The 16235-nt window shown below is 35.3% G+C and overlaps 1 protein-coding gene across 1 annotated transcript in view; it reads right to left on the bottom strand.

Moving 5' to 3' along the window:
- Nucleotides 1–12361, bottom strand: part of LOC123527559 (sex peptide receptor-like) — a 35932-nt gene extending 23571 nt beyond the window's left edge. Inside the window, exon 1 of the mRNA XM_053523522.1 lies at nt 12218–12361. The gene's annotated coding sequence lies outside the window, so the exon portion shown is untranslated. The remainder of the gene's footprint in view (nt 1–12217) is intronic.
- Nucleotides 12362–16235: the final 3874 nt, after the last annotated feature.

The following is a 16235-nucleotide window of genomic DNA, read 5'->3' as shown; positions in this document are numbered from 1 at the left end:
CTGTTCGCTATTTCAGAGAACACCTCTTCAGAAAATAAATGATATTGCCCAAATTGAATGATCGGCCAGTCTATTTTAGAAATTGAGCAGGGTAAAGGTTAAGTATCTCTATTGATGCAGTATACCGTAGGAACTGTTATATACTTAAGAGGCATATTTTAACAAAAAGGGTCTCTAAAGTATGGCATAATATAATGATGAGCATTAAATCTTAAAACTTATTTTACAATCCTTGCAAAACCGAGTTTGCTAGAACAAGAGGACCAAGGTGGCCCTTGGTCGCTCACCTGAGTAACACATCATAACAGTGCAAACATATTTTGACGTAAGGATCTAGTTTTTGACAACACATGACCCAGTTTAAAATTCATCCCAGTTTTCAAGGAGATAAACATTCTGACCAACATTCATGAAGAATGTGGCAAAAATGCGGCCTCCAGAGTGTTAACAACAAGAACTGTGGATTAAAACAAACTTAAACTGTGATTACAAGATTTTCCTTTGATTTCACTTACTGACCTAGTTTTTGATTCCACATAACCCAGTTTCAAACTTGACCTAGGAATCATCAAGGCAAACATTCTGACCAAGTTTCATAAAGACTGGGTCACAACTATGGCCTCTAGAGTGTTTACAAGGCAAATGTTGACGCACGACGCATGACGCACGACGCCGGACGCCGGGCAAAGACCGGTCATAATAGCACACCCTGAGCACTTCGTGCTCAGGTGAGCTAAAAACGAAATACCATGAATAAACATTTTCTAAGGCAATATTTTTTTTCACTACCACACATCAAACTATAGCATTTGCACGTGCAACAGTTGTGCGAAATGCCATCGTCTCAGACTGCCAACTTTCGTACATTCATGTAATAAAAACAGCTGCATTTCACATGACATTATTTTTTTCTTCTCAATTTGGAATGGGAAGTATGTAACCTTTAAATTTCTGCTTGAGCCATCACACCATAGGGTTTTTTTTTTTTTTTGCTAGTCATTAAAACGTTCAAAATGCAGCGTACGTAGTAAACAAAAATATGAGCCGCGCCATGAGAAAACCAACATAGTGGCTTTGCGACCAGCATGGATCCAGACCAGCCTGCGCATCCGCGCAGTCTGGTCAGGATCCATGCTGTTTGCTTTCAAAGTCTATAGAAATTACGGAAACTGTTTGCGCGGATGCGCAGGCTGGTCTGGATCCATGCTGGTCGCAAAGCCACTATGTTGGTTTTCACATGGCACGGCTCATATGCCTTTAAGACATTTCGTCGTTACTAAAAATGCATTTATTCAGCAAAGAAATCGGAGTCTACAAGCTAAGAAAAATCTATCTGTTTTTTCGAACATTTTGTAAAAAGTTGAGGCAGGTACTTATTCAATAGAAACAACTTTCCAAAATAGCTCAAATATCCTGTCTTGAAAATTATGGAGTGGCAAGTGATTGCAGAGGACTGCAATTCGAGAGGTCAAAGTTTAAAAGGATGACAATCGAGCGACAATTGAATGGAGAGGATTGCAATCAAGCGTCCAACGACTGGAGAGCATTAAAATCGAGCGACCAATGATTGAAGAGGATTAAAATCGAGCGGCCAATAATTGAAGAGGATTAAAATCGGGCGGCTGTTGATTGGAGAGAATCTAAATCGAGCGACTAACGGTTGGGGAGGATTACAGTTCGAGCGACCAATGACTGGAGAAGATTACAATCGAGCAGCAACTGATTGGAGCGTTTTCAAATTCGAGCTGCCAATGATTGGAGAGGATCATAATTTGAGTGGCCAACGATCAGAGCAGATTACAGTTCGAAAGAACAGTGATTTGACAGGATAACAATGCGAGCTGCCAAAGATTAGAGACGATTACGGTTTGTGTGGCAAATGACTGTAGAGGATTACAATTTGAGCGGCCAGCAATTGGAGAGAATATCAATAGAGCGACCATTGATTGGAGAGGATTACAATTCGAGTTGCCAATGACTGGCGAGGATTACAATCCGAGCTGCCAATGACTGGAGAGTATTACAATCCGGGCGGGGGGAGTATTACTGCCAATGATTGGGGAGTATTACAATCCGGGCTGCCAATGATTGGGGAGTATTACAATCCGGGCTGCCAATGATTGGAGAGTATTACAATCCGAGCTGCCAATGATTGGAGAGTATTACAATCCGGGCTGCCAATGATTGGGGAGTATTACAATCCGGGCTGCCAATGATTGGAGAGTATTACAATCCGAGCTGCCAATGATTGGAGAGTATTACAATCCGGGCTGCCAATGATTGGGGAGTATTACAATCCGTGCTGCCAATGATTGGAGAGTATTACAATCCGGGCTGCCAATGATTGGAGAGTATTACAATCCGAGCTGCCAATGATTGGAGAGTATTACAATCCGAGCTGCCAATGATTGGAGAGTATTACAATCCGAGCTGCCAATGATTGGAGAGTATTACAATCCGAGCTGCCAATGACTGGAGAGTATTACAATCCGGGCTGCCAATGATTGGGGAGAATTACAATCCGGGCTGCCAATGATTGGAGAGTATAACAATCCGGGCTGCCAATGATTGGGGAGTATTACAATCCGGGCTGCCAACGATTGGAGAGTATTACAATCCGAGCTGCTAATGATTGGGGAGTATTACAATCCGGGCTGCCAATGACTGGAGAGTATTACAATCCGAGCTGCCAATGATTGGGGAATATTACAATCCGGGCTGCCAATGACTGGAGAGTATTACAATCCGAGCTGCCAATGATTGGGGAGTATTACAATCCGAGCTGCCAATGATTGGAGAGTATTACAATCCGGGCTGCCAATGATTGGAGAGCATTACGATCCGAGCTGCCAATGATTGGAGAGTATTACAATAGAGCTGCCAATGATTGGAGAGTATTACAATCCGAGCTGCCAATGATTGGAGAGTACTACAATCTGGTCTGCCAATGATTGGAGAGTATTACAATCGAGCTGCCAATGGTTGGAGAGTATTACAATCGAGCTGCCAATGATTGGAGAGTACTACAATCTGGTCTGCCAATGATTGGAGAGTATTACAATCGAGCTGCCAATGGTTGGAGAGTATTACAATCGAGCTGCCAATGATTGGAGAGAATTACAATCGAGCTGCCAATGATTGGAGAGTATTACAATCGAGCTGCCAATGATTGGAGGGGATAACAATCGAGCTTCTAATGATTGGAGAGGATTACAATCCGAGCTGCCAATGATTCGAGCGGCCAATGATTGGAGAGGATTACAATCCGAGCTGCCAATGACTGGAGAGGATTACAATCCGAGCTGCCAATGATTGGAGAGGATGACAATCCGAGCTGCCAATGATTCGAGCGGCCAATGATTGGAGAGGATTACAATCGAGCTGCCAATGATTGGAGAGGATTACAATCCGAGCTGCCAGTGATTCGAGCGGCCAATGATTGGAGAGGATTACAATCGAGCTGCCAATGACTGGAGAGGATTACAATCCGAGCTGCCAATGATTCGAGCGGCCAATGATTGGAGAGGATTACAATCCGAGCGGCCAATAATTCGAGCGGCCAATGATTGGAGAGGATTACAATCCGAGCTGCCAATGACTGGAGAGGATTACAATCCGGGCTGCCAATGATTGGAGAGGATTACAATTCGAGCGGCCATTGACTGGAGAGGATTACAAACCGGGCTGCCAATGACTGGAGAGGATTACAATCCGAGCTGCCAATGATTGGAGAGGATTACAATTCGAGTAGCAAATGACTGGAGAGTATTTTAATTCGAGTGGCCAATGAATGGACAGAATTACAAACTCGTTAAAATGAAAGAAATCGTAACAGAAGTCAGATAAGGTGTTCAGAAACAGCTTATTTCAGATGCGTTTTATGTTTATGAAGTAAAATGTAGTATTTATAGAAAACATACATTTATCCGCTTAAGGTGGAAATTTAAAATTGAAAACAAGAATTTTTTACAGTGACTAAATGCGTTTAGAAATATTTCGTCATTTTACTTGTCTAGTCACGGTGCACAATCACGTGGTCTATGATGTCACGCCGTAGGTATCGCGCCAAGCATTTTTTGTCAACAAAATGTCGATTCAAGAAGAAAATTCGTCGTAAGTATTTTGTTACGAATTTTTGTAAAATGTCTTTAGTATGTTGCAAGTCCGTTTATAAATGCGTACCTCCGATCACACAGCATCTGTCCGTGTCTGCTTTAGTTTGGCTGGAAAACGGGACAAACTGACCAAAATCTCAAAATCGCTCTTGTTATCGCTCCAAGCTAATTCTAGAACCGCATTAAAACCAGCTTTCTCTTGTTGAATTCTCCAGATGGCCGTTTTGGTTTGTTACTTTTTGTCTCAAAACAGGCGCTGATAGATTATTTTTCACGTTAAAAGTGTTATTTTCAGGTAAAACCAAAGATAAAAAGTATGCTATTACGGCAAGCTCTGGAAGATAAATGATATCGCAACAAGCTGAAATGATGTTCTTATTTTAAGTCAGTTTTACCATCAGTATTTATACTTAAATCAACGCATATCATTATTTCACCTAAACCAAAACTGGTCAAATAATATTGCAAATGCTAAATGAAATATTTGATACTTTTATTTTGAGAAAATATGACATTGAATTATACGTGCTATTCTTATTTTACAGGTCCTTTTACTATCGAACTAGTCGGAAGACTGCTTGCAATCTGGTAGCAAATATGAGCAACGAGCAGATGACAGATCCATACAACGTGTGCCCACTAATAAGCGTTGTACATTGGAAGACAGGTACCTATATTCAATGATAATTATATATATTATTAATAATGATAAAAATATGGGAAATTCTAGTCTGTAAACTCACTGAAATAACCTTTATACCGGCAAAACAAACAAACTTCATAGGAAACGCCGCCGTGTTACAAAATAATTGAATAAACTCTGAAGAGATCCATAGAAAAAAAAGACAAACAAAAGCAAAATTCGATTTGAGTCAGTTCATAACGAACTATGAGTAAAACAAAACTATCAACGCCCTTGGCAACGCCGTGAGCAGTTCATGTATGTATTCATTTGTTTTGAGATTAAATACGTAGCGACATGTTATAGCAGGCACACGACATGTCGCATCTGCATTTATAATAAGTCATCTTTGATCTTATATTAAGACTTTGTTTTTACATTTTTATTCATTTAAGTATACACAGATTGCACATGTTATACATTTTAAACACTTACAAATATTGTATATTAACAATGTATGTTAGAAAAATGAAAATATAAACATACTGTATAACAATACCTTAATATAACCAATATTAATATAGTGTGTCATCTGATATACTTAAAGGTTTTTGTTTGATGAAGTGGGGATAGAAAATTTGGAAAAATTACCCAAACATTTGTGAGCAAGAATGTTTAGAGAGAACATGTTTTTCGATATTATATTCTGCGCTTCTGCATATACATATACATTTGTATATAAATATAAGAGTTCAAGTTATAAAATCATTCCATTTTGTGTTAAATATATTTATTTTGTCTTTCAAAGTTGCTATTATTCGTTCAATGCCAATACGCCGTGTTAGATAAAGTTTGAAAGATTCAATTTCGGGTATATTTTTGTTATACTTGCATTTACTTATAAAATATTTGGCTAATATCAAAATGAAGTTAACAATATTTCTTTTTATAGTACCCATTTCTTCTTTTAACCCTAATGACACTGTTCTATAATTAAGGATATCTAATTGAATATTTTTAGTTCTGAGAAGTCTTTGTAGATTAACCCAGAATTGTTGTATTATTTGACATTCCCAAAATAGGTGCCTCTGTGTTTCTGGGACCATTGAACAGAAATCACACAACCTAGAATTTGTGAGTTTGCATTTGTACAGATAACTGTTATTTGGTATTATTCTCATTAGATATTTATATTGATATTCTCTTAACTTTGAATCGATAGTGCACTTTGTTGGTATTGTAAAAACATGTTTCCATCTAATTTGTTCTCCTAATAATTCTGAATCCCATTTCTTTAGATTTTTGTTGCTACTGTGTATTTGTTTAATTTGTAATTCATACATTTTATTCATTTTTATAGTTTGATTAATTTTATCTATTAAAAATCCAGTTCCAAGTGTTAAGTTGATTTGCTCTTCAGCTAAGTGTTTTTCCCATTTTTTGTCTATTGCTCTTCTCAATGTCAAATAGTTAAGAAATTCACCATTTTCAATACCATATATATATTGCATTTGTTCAAATGTTAAGAGATGTTTAGTTCGGAAGTCAAAAATATGTTCCATGTATAAAATGCCTCTTTCCAACCAAGGTTTGTAAAGAAACAAGTTTCCATTTGTCTGTTTTATATTTGAGTTATTCCATATTATTTCTTTCGAGTAGTTTTGTATACATGGTTTATAATTAATTGTGCACCAGGATATTACTATCTCCTTAAGAAAGGTGAACTTGAAATTTAATTTAGCTGCATCTGCTTTGCAAGTGTTATATTTAAATATATGTTCTCCATATTTTTCTAGGTCTTTGTTATAAATTTTATTCCATTTTGCATCACTTTTATAAGTGATTCTTTTTACTCAGCTAGCCTTAATTGAATTTATGAAGCAGTCTGTATCTAACATTTTCAATCCTCCATTTTCATATGTTTGTATAATTGTATTTCGAGATATTTTATCAGGTTTGGAATCCCACAAGAAGTAAAACATGAGATTTTTAATTCTTTTAATTCTTTTAATTCTATTTTCTGTAGGATTGTTTAATACTGTAAGTGGGTATACCAGTTTTGGAAATGCGAATGATTTAATTACTGTGATTTTACCTATTAAAGAGAGTTTCCATCTTCTCCATTTGTACAGTGTATGTTGAAATGCATCTATCTTAGGGTCTAAATTAATTTCTAGTACTTTAGTTGGGTCATTTGTAAAGTGTATACCTAGAGTTGAGGCCTCATTTGACGACCAAATAAATTTCTTTGATTTGCAAAAGGTTATATTTGTATGCCGCAAAGACCCTATCCTCAGTACAGTACATTTTGATATGTTTAATTTTAAACCCGATATCTGACTAAACTTTTCAAATGATGTGATAAGATTTTGAAAGGACCTTTCTGTGCCATCTAAGAAAAAACTTGCATCATCAGCAAAAAGTGTTTGTTTCATTTCAGTATTTAGAATTTTAAGTCCTTTTATATTTTTATTATTATTTATATATTGTGATAGTATTTCAATGCCTATTATGAATAGATAAGGTGAAAGTGGACAGCCTTGTCTTACACCTTTCTCTATTTTAAAAAAAAATCAGAAAAATGCCCATTGTTGGTGATGCAGCTTTTTGCGTCTCTGTAAAACAGCTTTATCCAACTAATAAGTGTTTCACCGAAGTTGAAGTATTTTAAACATTTGAAAATATAGTTATGGTCTATGCTATCAAAGGCTTTTTGAAAGTCTGAGAAAAATATTAATCCTTCTTCATTATCATTGTTTACTTTTTCTATTACATCATATAAGATTCGTACGTTTTCACTAATATATCGTCCCTTAATAAAGCCAGTTTGATCCTTATTTATAATATCATCAAGTACTTTTTTCATTCTATTTGCTTTTGATTTCGATGCTATTTTATAGTCTACGTTTAAGAGAGATATTGGTCGCCAATTATTGATATTAGTTAATGGTTTATCTTTTTTCGGAAGAAGTGAGATAATACTTTGTTTCTGTAGTTCAGTTAGTTCTTGCTTCTCAAATGAGTAGTTAAGGGAGTTTAGAAGGTACTTTTTTTATATCATTCCAGAAGATTTTGTAAAACTCAGTAGTTAGACCGTCGGAACCGGGGCTCTTCATATTTTTCATTTCTTTGAGAGCTATACTGCATTCGTATTCTGTCAATATTCCTTCACACATTTGTTTTTGTTCATTACTTAACTGTTTATGCATATCCGGAAAAAAGTTTCTGTCATTCGTAAGATATTCATCTTTTCTATACAAATTTTTATAAAAAGAATGTATTTTATTAATAATGTCTTTTGTTTTTATCAAGACTGATCCATTGTCTTCAATTTTGTTTATTACTTTTTCTTTGGATCGTTTTTTCTCTAGATCTGAAAAATATTTAGTATTCTTCTCGGCTCCTTCAATCCATTCAGCTTTTGCTCTTAGTAAAATTCCTCTAATTTTTTCATCCAAAAAATGGTTTAGGTTTTCTTTTTGAGTGTTTAATTCTTGTAAAAGTATATCACTTCCAGGAGATTTATTTAATTCGTCTTCGATCCTGTTAATATTGTTTTCAATTCTAATTTGTTCATTAGCATTTTCTTTCTTTTTTCGTACAGAAAATCGTATAGATTCGTTTCTAATGGTACTTTTTATTACTTCCCAAAGAGTATTTGGGTTGGCCTCACTATTAATTTGAACTGTTTCGTTTATTGATTTACGTATAATATATTAAGACTTTACCAGTTTTTGTCTTTTTGCTTGTTACAGGGACCACGACTTTGATCGCTCAAAGAGAACTAGGGTCTTGTGTATGAAAAAGGTAGCTAAAGTGAGCCTAGACAGGAATGCAGTTAAAGGGAATCCCTTTGTGTTCGACGGGACAGCAATGCAAGGCAGAATGAAAGCAACTGTGATCCCTCCGAGCGTAAGAATTGGACTCGACAACTTATGATACACAGCATGTTTGCTTGTTATTTGGCTGCCTTTCGACTAAAAATTCAAGGGGTGCTGACATAGGACGTTTCTTTCAAAATTCTATTTTAGACATTGTCATGAGTCAATAGACCAAGTTTGAAGAAATTTGTATGTTGGAAATTTTAGTTATTACACAGTTAACTCTCGTAAGCCTTTAAGGCTATGCATCATGATGTAGACTGGACTTTTCCTGAGTCAGGTCGTTTAAACAGTTGTAATACTAACACATTCCAGAACTTTCAGCTTCATTTTTATTATTTTTAAAGACATGTAACTTCATGTATAATCATACTAAACAAGATAAAAGTCACACTTATCATATGATTGTAAAATAATGTATCATTTCCCGAAAATTCGTTCCTATGAATATTTGGTTTACATATACCTTGTCTCTACATTGAAAGTAAATCCTATTTTTTCTGAAACAATAGTTCATAATGTGCTAAAAGAACGTTTACATCTGTAAACTTTAATGATGTGTTTATAGTATCTAAAACATGTATATTATTTCTGTAATGATGGATTTCGGATAAAATTAGACGCTTACACCAGTTTTGCCAATGACTGTGAATGTAACATACGATATTAAAATTTTATATTTCGAAACTTCAAAATAATTTCTTCCAGTAACTGTTCCACATGTCGAAGCATAGTTGTATCAATTGCAAACCATTTCCTCTGTATTACAATTCCTACAATTTTAAAGGTTGTTTATATATCCACTATATTTTTAGCTACTGAAAAAGTGGAATGAATTTTCTGAACAATCATTTTATATGTACTTTGCAAAATAATGCCAGAATTGTTTAGCCATTCATCGCTTTAGCTTGTTTTTCTTAGAGACCCAATGCTTATCTGTAAATAAAGTGAACAAGGCTTAATATATCAACTGTACGTTTTCTTTTCTGAAAATCGAAAGACTTCGTCAATACTTCTCAATCCCGTAATTCTGATTTTGCACTAAAATAAGTATGACGTCAATTTGTTTGTTTGTTAAAGAAGGCTGAGTAAAGTAAATTTCAACCAATGAATTCCATCATATATTGCTAACACTTATGGACATTTCCGTTACAAAAATATTATACACCCGGAAATAAACTGCACTCATGGCCTAAAATGATATTCTTATATTTAAATGGCGGCAAATAGGAGCTTTTTTTTCACCTCATGTAAAAGATCTAATCCAGTTTTTAGAAGTTTTGATACCTATATGTATTTTGACCATTTTGGGAGGTAGTGCAAGGGCATGGGCGATTTTTCAAGCGTGTGTGTGTTCAAACGTGCATTTGAGTGGGCGATGTATTAATCGGATTGTTGACGCCTGGATTTAATGACTACTGCAACAAAACTTAGACTTTGAACTATAAAATACTGGCATTAATCAAATCGGTGTAAATCACAGATTAATTACAAACATAAGAACTGTATATGTTTTATTAGTCTTCTTTGACGACTAACCTTTAATCTTGTAACACGATTATAATAGCCCCGCGAATATACCGCTCTACTTTAACACATAAACATATTTATTTTGTTTCAAAGCCTTTGATTTATCCTGAAAATCACGCTCAAACCTTTCAAGCCGTCGTCGCACATAAATGCTCCAGTTTGTTGCGATAGAATTTATCTTTTAGAACTGCCTGCTAGAGCATACTTTTTAAGCTTGTTGCGATATCAATTATCTTCCAGAACTTGCCGCAATAGCATACTTTTTTTATCTTTGGTTTTACCTGAAAATAACACTTTTAACGTGAAAAATAATCTATCAGCGCCTGTTTTGAGACAAAAAGTAACAAATCAAAACGGCCATCTGGAGAATTCAACAAGAGAAAGCTGGTTTTAATGCGGTTCTGGAATCAGCTTGGAGCGATAGCAAGAGCGACTTTGAGATTTTGGTCAGTTTGTCCAGATTTCCAGCCAAACTAAAGCAGACACGGGCAAATGCAGTATGATCGGAGGTACGCATTTATAAACGGACTTGCAACATACTAAAGACAATTTACAAAAATTCATAACGAAATACTTACGACGAATTTTCCTCTTGAATCGACGCTTTGTTGACAAAAAATGCTTGGCGCGATACCGACAGCTTGACTCATAGACCACGTGATTGTGTACCGTGTAGTGGTTTAGTCCAAATATTAAAGAAAAAGAATATAAAATAATTTGCTGATTTTGAACATACTTTTTGTTATCAGTTGCTCGATATTGTAATTCTCGTCAAATTTCGGAAGTATTAATTCTTCTGTGTTTTAGAGATGATTACGCAAATAATCGAAAATTAAATACATTAGGAATGTCTATTCTATGCCCTTCTGTTCGTTCGTCTGGCTGTCTTTTCGTCAGTCACAAAAGATAGACATTCGAAACAGGAACGATATTGGATATTTGAAACAGGAACGTCATTGGACATTTGAAACCAGAACGACATAGGACATTCCAATCCAGAACGAGATTGGGCATTCGAAACCAGAACGACATTGCAAATTCCAATCCAAAACGACATTGGACATTCAAATCTAAAACGACTTGAACATTCGAAACCAGAACGACACTGGATATTCAAATCCATAACGATATTAGACATTTGAAACCAAAACAATGTCATTCCGGGTTTCGATTGTCCAATGTCGTTCTTGTTTGGAATGTTCAATGTCGTTTTGTGTTTGAATGTCCAATGTCGTTTTGGGTTTGAATGCCCAATGTCGTTCTGGTTTTAAATGGCCTATGTCGAATATTCAACTTCTCGCCAACTTCACGCTTTAAATGTCCAATGTCATTCTTTATTCCAATGTCGAATGTCAGATGTCGAACTTCTCGCCAACTTCTTACACTTTAACTTTGCCTATTAAAGTCATTTTACACCACTCTTATAGCAGCTAAGTTCGAATTTTATTAATTGAAACTTCTAAATTTTTGTGCCAGAAAATTTCTCGAGTGACGGTAAGATCATACAGACGGAAACACACAAATAATTACATAACTATACAGGCAAACAATTCTAAGGGAAACTTTGAAAATCTAAGCCATCGCCCTTTCTTTGAAGCATTTTCATGGTTTTCATGGTTGTAAACTTTTGTCAATATATGAGCCGTGCCATGGGAAAACCAACACAGTGGGTGTGCGACCAGCATGGATCCAGACCAGCCTGCGCATCCGCGCAGTCTGGTCAGGCTCCATGCTGTTCGCTGTTAAAGCCTATTGGAATTTGAGAAACTGTTAGCGAACAGCATGGAGCCTGACCAGACTGCGCGGATGCGCAGGCTGGTCTGGATCCATGCTGGTCGCACACCAACTATGTTGGTTTTCCCATGGCACGGCTCATATAGGTATTTTTATTCATCATGTTTTAAGAAGCATAGGCTATTTCATGAATGCAACTAAGTTATGTTCTTCACGTGGCATATTACTTTTAAATTTTCTTTCAAATGAAAAGAAGTATGAATATATGAACATTTTGTAAATACACAAAAATGAATATGTATATAAAAATAAAGAAAATTCTGTGATTTACGTACCTTATGCACATTTACATTCCCTTTCTTACATATATTGTATAATATGTGACGTGAAAACAGTTTATACTTCCTCAAACATTGCGCCAAAATATTTATTTTCTACGCACGTGCCAATTACAACCGTGGACAATAGCCACTCACTAAATCATCTACAACAAGTAGCAATAGCCTGTTTTATATTCTGTATATTATAATATTTTCTGTTTCGTTTGAGAAGTTCTTTAGAAAATTAATAAGCAGTGTTACAAACAAACTTCCCTCTTCCTATCAGTGCTGCTTTACTGTGGTTCCATTGTACAATATCTACAGTTCACGAGGTGAAAATACATTTTATGATATCTTACGTTTTTCCGCTAGGCTTATAACGTCACGCTTAAGGTTTAGCAGTATATCACAAAGTAACAGATTTTTTTAGTAAATGAACAGCACCTTGACGCACAACTTATCTGTCCAATATATGCTTTACTGTTCTGTCCCATAGAGTTGGATACTTACAATATTCTTAATGAGTTGTCCCCCTTTGAATAAGAATGTCATTTGTAAAGATGTTTTACCTAGTTATGTAAAGTTTAAACACTCGCACGATGTTGCAAATGCATCAAAACGAAGACATGAAACAGCTTTTTCAAAATGGTGAGTTTTTAAAAGGCGCTGAACTGTCCTGAAGTGTGGCCCCTTCATGCAGTCCCTACATACATGAATAAATTGACAATGGTCAAGATTGTAGAATAATATAAATTTTTTATATTCTCCTAAATTTTCATGTAAAACAATGCTTTCTTTCTATGGTTTAATGACGTTCGAACTTTTTTCTCCGAAACATGGACCTATACCTTAAAACAGTTTGAAGCCACAGTGTTTATGTTGAAAATAAAAGTTCTGTTAAAAAAAAGACTTCGTATAGGCCTATTTATCAGTACGTAAAGCTTTCATTACTGTGTTCATAGCGAATACCTCTTATAAAGGGTCTTTAGGGAGTGTCAAATTTTCTCCCTTATTTGATTATGTCCAAGATAATAAAATTGTTGCTTTGTCTATGAGATATCTTAATTTTAAGGTGTGAGATACCTTGCCTATTTGCTTATATAGCTTAAAACATTTTGTAATTAATAGTCATGATCAATATCTTAGCTTCATTTAAATCATATTGTTACTAATAACAAAGCGATTACAACAGAGTAATCCAAATGAAAGGACACAACTTTCTTTAAGAGAGTATGAAAGGGAGATAAATGACCAAAGTCATTACATTGTAAGGTCATAATGCAGTAATTCGGTCAAAAATGTGCTTCCATGGTGTAGTCGAAAGAAGTCCCTAATAAAATGGGCATTATTTCACTTTTCACTCGTGGAATGAATTTTACATAAAATAAAACACTTGTCATGCTCATATTCGCATGTTTTCGAGTTGTTTACTTGAAAACGAAAGTAGGGTGTTTATTCTGCGGACCGCTTTCTGAAATGCGGCAATATGAGGGTACCTGACTTCAGCTGACTTGCATTTCACTGCATACTATTCAACACCACTTTTTCTTTTCGTTTTCTTGAAGCAAATATATGGATATCTTGTGGAAAATAGGCCTACGACGGAGAGAAAATCTAGAAACCGTAACAAAATTGTTCTGAAGTAGCTGAATTTTATATGAAACAAAGAACAATTTCTTTTATTGGTATATAGCCTTAAGAGAGATAAATGACCAAAGTCATTGTAGGAGAACTTCCGGTTATTTAACATTCCTCATTTGAATGTAGATCCGTAGTAGTGAAATTATCATTTTGAAAATCGCATGTAAAATCTGTTATATTTCAATAAATCACTGAAAATATTAAATAACTCAGTTTACTTCTGCTAATTTGTAATGACCATCTTTCTCGAGTACGCATCCGGTGGAAAACATGTAGTGTTGTCCATGAATATGTGCAGCCATTACCACTCTCTGTCGAAGGTTGGATAACAGACACCGTTCGCACTGCATCACCCCTTTCCATCGTTAAGTTATATGAACTGTTTTCTGCATTTCGATACGACTGAACTGACTCTCACTGTACAAGAAAAAGAACCACGTAACCGTTACAAAGATTTTTAAATGGAGGAAATACCGAATTATGTTTTATGTAACAACACATCGTTCCAAGGTTATGTAGGCCTAACAGAAATTGAAGACCATTCTCAAAATGCAACCTTGCCATTTGTCTATTTCAAGTCTATTGTCAGATTAAACCAATCAAATGCTGGAGTTTTGAGACTGGAATTAAAAATAAGGACCTAGACCATATTACTGCTCATATGCGGTTTACTGAAAAATATACAAGCGAATGCAAGAAAACGCTGAAAAATAATATCTATTAAATCAAGTTAAGATGAAAATGAAAAGCTGTTGGCACACATTTTTTTATTCTTTTTTTTTATTTGCTACATGCCCGACATAAAACGTTTTACCTTTAGAAATGGTGAATGGTCGCAAATGAACTATGTTGGCTTTCCCATGGCGCGGCTCAATATTGTTTTCTTTTACTTTCATAATTAAAAAATATCGCTGAAACGTTTATGAAAATTTTGAATTAGTATGTATTTAAATAATACGTTATGGGAAATGTATGTATGAGCAATGCAGATTTTTTGAGATTTTTAAAATTTCATTTTTGCTAATCACTTATGTGAACATGTCGATTTAACATCAAAGGAATGTAGATCAAAGCGCCCTGACCTGAGACGTGATAATTAAGCTATAAAGTACGTACTTCAAGTTAGTCATAGATGTCATAGTCCATTTATTTTAATGTACCAAAATTGTTGGGCAATACATCATAGTTTATTTTATATTTATGTTTTTAGCAGTGTTTTAAGGAAGTCATTAGATGATGTTTTTTTCTTTAAAATTATGATTAATGTATTTGAAAAGTCACTACTTGTATCTGACAAATGCATCAACAATTTGTACTTTATATGTTTATTTACGGATGCACATAGCAGGTTCAAATAGCTAATGTTAATTGAAGTAAAACTTCATAAATATATTAATTATTCTATACCCAAATGGTAAGTTTTAAAGGGGGGCAACTGTGGCCAACTGGGTAATTAAGGCAGCTGACTTTGAATCACTTGGGTTCAAAACGTGGCTTGGGTGTAAAATTCTTCATGTGAAGAAGTTTTCCAGTTGAGTCACGGGAGGTCGGTAGTTCTACCCAGGTGCTCGCGGGAGGTCGGTAAATCTACCCAGGTGCTCGCGGGAGGTCGGTAAATCTACCCCGGTGCTCGCGGGAGGTCGGTAAATCTACCCAGGTGCTCGCTCATGCCTGAAATAATGCCTGGAAGGACACCTGGTGTCTTCCTCAAACATCAAAAGCGAGAAAAGTCGCTATAAGGCTTTTACCATCTAAATCCAAAATAAACAACAAAAACATTTGGTAAGTTCTGGTTTGGTGTGTTAGTATTACATTTGCATACATTGGTCAGCTAACCTTTCCAAATGTGCCTTGATTTCTTGTTCTATTCAAAATGCTTACATCTTAGACGAATTATAGAAGAATGATGTCTTTAACTCGTCCGATAACTGAAGTTAGTTCTTGTTACGGTGCTCCGCAAAGCATACTGTAACTCGAAAACGTGTATGATAAAGTGAACGGATGAAAAATCTGATTAACACACTAAAACGATTTTATGAGAATCTGACAATCGCCCTATATAGCTATTTTCTATGTTCATGACATATTATCTTTAAAAAGTGATATGATATAAGATAAACCGTGTGATCTTCATGTATAAAATGTTGCTGGCTTTCTTCGCGGTTTGAAACAAACTCTTACGCAGTGATCTCCCTTGCCGCTACGGTCTCACTGCTTTGAAATTCCTAAGTTATGTTGACGGTACCTGCATATTGCCGTAGGAATAAACAAATTGTCCATACATTTTTCAAGTCATATACTTTTAATTCAAATAATATTTAATTAATAAGTAGATTATTTGGCAGTAAACTCTGTATCATAAATGCTGAGAAAATGTTTACTCATTTAGTAA

This window comes from Mercenaria mercenaria, chromosome 14 (assembly GCF_021730395.1).
Source record: "Mercenaria mercenaria strain notata chromosome 14, MADL_Memer_1, whole genome shotgun sequence".
Lineage (NCBI taxonomy): Eukaryota > Metazoa > Mollusca > Bivalvia > Venerida > Veneridae > Mercenaria > Mercenaria mercenaria.
The sequence above is the reverse complement of the archived record's forward strand: the minus strand, read 5'-3'. Positions and strand labels throughout refer to the sequence as shown.